Raw genomic sequence first — 6,575 nt, 5'->3', positions numbered from 1 at the left:
TATTATTATTATTGTTATTTATTTCGTTATGGCATTTATCTCAATAACACTTTTTTCAGGTATGTCTTAATCTAAGACCAAACGTAACGTTCATGTTCCATAAAGCTGCTGCACATGGGGCAATGACTCACACTGCCATTGCTAAAGAGCAATCATGCTTTCTGAGGAGCCTTATTGATTTTTTTTTGTTCTGATCTGCTTTTTGATGACCTCGACAGTAGTTCTCTGTAGGGCTGAGTTAGAGATTAGTTTCCCTGCATGTGCACGATCATTGGAGACAGTGATAAAACAGCCTCTACATCAGCATCTAATTGTGACTTCACTCTTTCCTCTTACTGTATTGGACCAGGCCAATAACACCACAGTTGACTGAGCCTGACTGATTAAACCCACAGGAATCTATAGCCGCAGGAAATTCAAAAGCATTATTTTTAATGATAACCTTCATCATGTTACATCCTACATCTTTCATCTGTCTTTCACTTTCTCTCTTTCACTTCCCTCTAGCCAACTGCCTCTCCATTCTGCACTGAGGTGGAATGATGCTTGGCACGTTGTACGCATGTGTGTGTGTGTGTGTGTGTGTGTGTGTGTGTGTTTGTGTGCATGTGTGTTTGTATGTACATGTGTGAGTGGGAGTGCTGGGAAAGAGAGACATGTTAATTTAGGTGCTTCATCCACGCTTGTTGAAAAAACAAAACAAGGAGAAGGAAAACGGGCACACCTCTGAACACGCAGTGTGATTTTCTGCCAGAGATGAGCCAGTGCATGTGTGTCTGAACATGTTTGAATGTCGAGCGTCCACGGAAAGGCTGAGTCAGTGAAGAGAAACATAGTGAGAGATGGGAGGGAAAACTGGCACTGAACAGACTCCATACATTATGAAAAAAGAGGAGGTGGGAACACTATAGAGGACACTGTCTGAAGGGTACCGCATTGTGATTATTTTCAATACATTTCTGTGCAGAAGAGCCAAAGCAAAGGATTTTTTGTCTCATTTTCTCAAATGCCCAGAGTCAGACCACATTCAAAATGCAATGAAAGAATTTTACCATAAAAAAATTCTTTCTTTTCCATGGTCACAACTTATTTGTGTACTGCATTTAGCCAATGGATCATTATTCATACTATCTGCAAAAGATGTTTTCAAAAAATGTTTTCAAATGTTCATGTCATTGTTTGAATAGTGATTGTTATGTAGAAGAATGCATAGGTAGTGTCATTTTAATTTTTGAGTACTTTCATTCAATCACTTTCCAAAGAAATGCCGTTGTTATGTCAATTAGCGAGGATAGCATGTGTCAAAGTACAAAAGACTTCTTGCTATGGTCAACAAGCGACCATGGTGACAAATCTGTAAGTCTTTACAATCACAGAACTCCTCCTTAGATCTAAACATAAACTGTAAAGGTAATTTGTGTTTACTTTAACTGCATAGAAACGGGTGTGTTTGCTCCGGAAATTGTTTGTCAACAGGACAGCAGAATTAAATGTAACATGTGCAAATCTTGGTGTGTGAAGAAAACGTTCATTGCTGAAAAATATGAAGGTCCTCCCCACCCTTCGGGCATCCGAGAATGATTACTCATCCGTCTCAGGTTCCACAATATGAAACTGCATTTGCTTTCCTTAATATTTTCTTTAAAGAGGAGAGGAGCAGAGAAAGCTAGTAAATATAATTCAGCTGACTTGTACATTGTACAGTGATGGCTGCAGCAAGCATATCCTATGCTAATTGAAAGAAAGGCCGACACGCATATGAGCACCCACCCGCATAAATGTATGGGTATACAGTATACATACATATACAGTATTTGTTTATATATTTATATATAAATTAAAATGTATGTACATATGTATATATAGCATATATAAAGCTTTGGCGTTGTGCATCACTACAGCAATGTGCACTTTAGTGATCACAGGTTATGTATTATTCATTTAAGCAGTCAAAGAATAAGAAAGTGAATGCAACCTACATACCAAGTTATCTAATGCACACACACGCACACACACACACACACACACACACACACACACACACATACACACACACACAGGTTCAATTTTCCACACAGGCCTTTCTTAGCACATCCCCTCTGTTTAACGAACAGGGGTTGCAAATGTGCAGAAGCTGATTTTACAGTATAAAGACAGATAAGTGTAGAGGAAGCAACAAGCACAAGCTACAAGGAAAAAGCACAGTGACTTTACTAAAATGCTGGAGGAGAGTTTAAATCCTACTTGTTAATTCAATGGCGTTCTTTGTTGCGGTTAATTAGAGCTTAGATCCTATTGAACTCCTGGTGTGTGCTTGCTATGCACGTATGTGTCTGCGTGTGAGGGAGAGTCAAAGAAAGTGTTTTAATTACATCTAATTAGAGCGCAGAGATAGGCTGGGATCTGAAGCAGAGGCCTACATGCTATGAGTCAACCTCCCACCACAGCATGGTGTGGAGTGAAGACCACCTTCTACTCTCACAGGCAGTCATTTGGCAGTCACAAACCACTAAATTAACACAATGAGGTTTTCAATCACCCCTACATTTGTCACTGAATTCATCCAAACATCATATTTTAAAAGTATTGTTAAGAACAGATTATTAAAGATGCCTCTTAAACACAGAAAGAATTCAATGGCTCAGGAAATAGATTCATCTCCAATCTATTATTCAACCTCTTGCCATCGGCAGCTATACACACATACACACACACGCACACAAACACGCACACACACACGCACGCACGTGCACGCACGCACGCACACACACACACACACACACACCCACACACACACACACACAGTAACTTACAATTTAGAACAATGATTCACAACTTATAATCAGCCAATATGTTGTGTACATCTGGGCCTAAAAAGTAGCCCTTTATTGTTCTTCCACAACACTAGCAATATGTAGTAGGCTACTTTAGGAGACTGCTATTACTGTAATATAAAAAGTTACACATAAGCATCAAATTAAGGGTGGGTGGTGTTGCATCAATAACAGTTTTTCATCTAACTTGTAACTTAAATATGACAGTTATACAGTAAATGACAAATAACGCTGCATCACACATTAATGTAAAATATACAAAAATCCGATACTGCCATGAAGACCTGCTCACTGATTTGCAACATTACCCACAATGCCCAAATACACCAAGCGAAGCATTGTCCATTTGAGCACAATTTTTTCAAACCTGATATTTTGACTGCTCCACATATTAGGTGGAACAATAGGAAATGTGAACCTGAGCTATAGAAAATGCCATGCTGCTGGCTAATATTCACACAAGCAGCTCAGAACTAGAGCTGGTACCGTGGGATTTCCCAACCTATTAACCATGACTATTTATAGCCATCTGGCCTACTGTGGACAAGAGACTCTTCATCTAAGAGCACCATGACAGAAATAAATGTCTTAGTTTTTAGCCTATGGAGTGTAAGTGGTAATTCAAATATAGCTTTAAAGTGGAGGAAGAGGACCTAATTGCATTGGAAAGTAAAAATGCAGTATTCACTAAAGATATTTAAATTGAAAAGACACTCAGAATGCATATTACATAACATCTAGTTTTAGATTGTTTGTTTTTCCCTTGATGAAGGTGCTCCTAAAATACAAAAGGAAATTAAAGGTGAGAAAAGGCTTGTGTGATTAGGTTTGTCCATTAACAGGATGTTAAATTTTATGTTTTTTCCTATTGAGAGTAGAAATAGCGTACTAATAATGGTTATCTGACCTGCAGTGCTTGCAGCAAAGGAGTCTCCTCATGTTGTCTGTTTTCAGAGTTGGTACCGCACACGGTGCTGAATCTAACTCTCGATTAGCTCTTTTCCAAAAACACTTGCATGACTTGTTCCAACAGGGGTTGCATTTGCTGTATTATGACTCTTCTGAAGAAATGGGGTTTCAGAAAACATTTCAAATTGGCTTCATCTTTTGCGAGAAAAAAACAATAAACACAAAGATCTATTAAGATATTAAACAGTGTTGGCATCAAATACTATTGTTGCACACCCACCATTTGGTGAAAGATTATGAAAACAGATCCATTGTGACAAGGCCTACTGTATATGAGCAAAGCATTTATACCCATGCAAACTGACATATTGATCATACATGTGCTACACTAGTCTTTGGATCATCTACGATGTCCAGAGATATTTTGCAGAGTTGGACTTTCTATCATGCCCCTTTTAAACCCCTTTTCAAAACGTCATTAAGTGAATGGATTATTATGTTAATTCAAGAACGGGAATTGTGTTGCCAACTTTAAGGTCGCTTCAACTCTTCACGTACTGTAGGGAAAATTCCCACCCAAGAAAATGTGTTCTTCATATTTCTTGTAAAATATGTTTCCATGATTTGCATAAAAGCATCAAAGAGTACAGAGGCCGGGGTCAAAGTAGGATACAGCCGGGGGGGAACACAAAGATAAGGGGAGCACTACTACAATTTAAAAAAAAAAACACAAACACACTTCACTAATTCCATAGTGGTGAAAAATGCGAGGAGAAATGCCAAAAGTTGAGGTCACAAATCAAGCAAAGCCCCCCTGGTCAATCTGCCTCCTAATGTGACATGCAATGCTGACAAGCAATGTAGCATTTAAAAGAAATCTCAATCTGCTGTTTTTTGCCCATCACCACTTTCTTCGCTCTCGTCTTTGTAGTTTAGGCACTTCACAATAAATGTTCACAAAGCAGTGTTGGGTTTTTGGCCTGTTGTGATTCAGTGAGCCCTCTCCAGAACCAGAGGCGATATCTTCAGAATGACCGCTATCCATTTCTCCATGTAAGAGCAGGGGTCAGAGCCTTCCTCTTTTTCAGGTAGGTCTATACACAGTATGCAGATATTAACGCGCCAACTTCTGCCCTTCAGGCCCTCTTCTATATTGTGCAGGAGTTTTGTTATCTATTTCCACAACTTTTTGCGGTGTGTTAATCTTATCTTCTGTTGTGGCTATGCGTTGTTCAGCCTCAACAATGCAGCCAGTGAATTCTTAAATGTCAGTTTGAACGTTTTTAATTGCAGTCAGTACACCAGCCATCTCAGAGTGAATATCTTGTTTGTCTGACCATTAAGCCTTCATGATGTGCATTGTGGAGGGATTTCCTACGATTTCAGTGCTGATGGTGGGCCTACCTGACTCTTCAACGCACTGACCATCACCTATTTGTCCTTGGTTAGGCTATTTTTTTGGCATGTTCATTGTATTACAGCTATTGTTTCAAGTTTCAAGTGCTTTTACTCTAATGGGGCTATCTAAGTAGAATTTATTTTAGGATCAGCAACAGAGCACAAGGATCTATGGCTGCTCACTATGCCGCCATAATCGGAAGTCTCTCAAAAAACATACAATCTGTCGGCCGTTGTTCTCCAGTAGGCTACCGACAACATTATAATCACTTCACTCAACTGACTTTAGCAGTTTAGAAAACAGACACTCCCCAGTCCTGCTGTGGTTACCTATGTGACCTAACCACTGACACTGAACTTACTGCTGTGCACATCGCAGAATGAAACACTGATGTATGAAACTGCAAATCATTAAATCATTACATTATTAATAAAGGTGCTGGAACGCAGTTCTAGATCGTTCCAGCCCACTTCAACCTCTGTACAGAGGTCATTTTTCATCCCCTTCACACAGTGGTAAAACACGGCCCATCGAGCCCATGACCAAGTTTAAAGACAGAAGTTGTAGAAAAGAATTAGTTAGTAGCCTACACTAACAAGTAAACTGGACACACTTAACGTAGATTGTCAGATGATTTACATCACAAACAAAATTAAGTCAACATTATTGATAATCTAATAAACATGTACTGTACATTGAGTCCACAAGAGCAAAAAAGTAGAGAGAGCCACATCAGTTACTTATGCTTATAGGTGTTGCATTTGGAAGAGTGGAGCGGAAGGCATGACTTAACTCTATGGACTGATTATGAGGCACGGGCAGACGTGTAAAAGGTGCCCTCTCCTACAAACAGGGACACCTCCCCCCATCTTTCTCAGGCAAAGGCCCTGGGGTTCCCTGATCACTTGGGCCTCTGAGTATGTCACTGGCAGTCCAATTCATCCATATTCAGCAGTAGTTACAAACCCAGAGGAGAACATTTTCTACTAGCCATGTGTCAGTAACTAATCTTTACAACCTAGAAGGATGTTGCTGCTGGCTGTTGATATCAGGCAGCAATGTAGCATACGTTGTGTTAGCAATGTTTCAAACTGCCAACTTTTAACCCCGGGGTTAGAACTTTTTCAAGGGGGGAACTCCAAACCTGGGGCAAACCATGCTCCAGAGTAGGGCCAGCGAGGTCTAGGCTAAAGTTGGATTTAGACATCTTGGAATGTGCCCGGATTGTGTGCTTTTTTGTGTGCACAAGTCCTGTTGCTATCGATTAAGATGATTATTCTACATTTTGATTAGCTATTGTCAACACATCTCATGAAAGACCATAATCACAATCAGTTAGTCCATCACTAAAATCTTTTTGACCCATCCATGCCCATTGATCCTACTGACGTACAACCATTGAATATACCTAGGCTTACTTTGAAAAAAACACA

Source organism: Etheostoma cragini, chromosome 20, assembly GCF_013103735.1.
Source record: "Etheostoma cragini isolate CJK2018 chromosome 20, CSU_Ecrag_1.0, whole genome shotgun sequence".
In the NCBI taxonomy this organism is placed as follows: Eukaryota; Metazoa; Chordata; class Actinopteri; order Perciformes; family Percidae; genus Etheostoma; species Etheostoma cragini.
The sequence above is the reverse complement of the archived record's forward strand: the minus strand, read 5'-3'. Positions refer to the sequence as shown.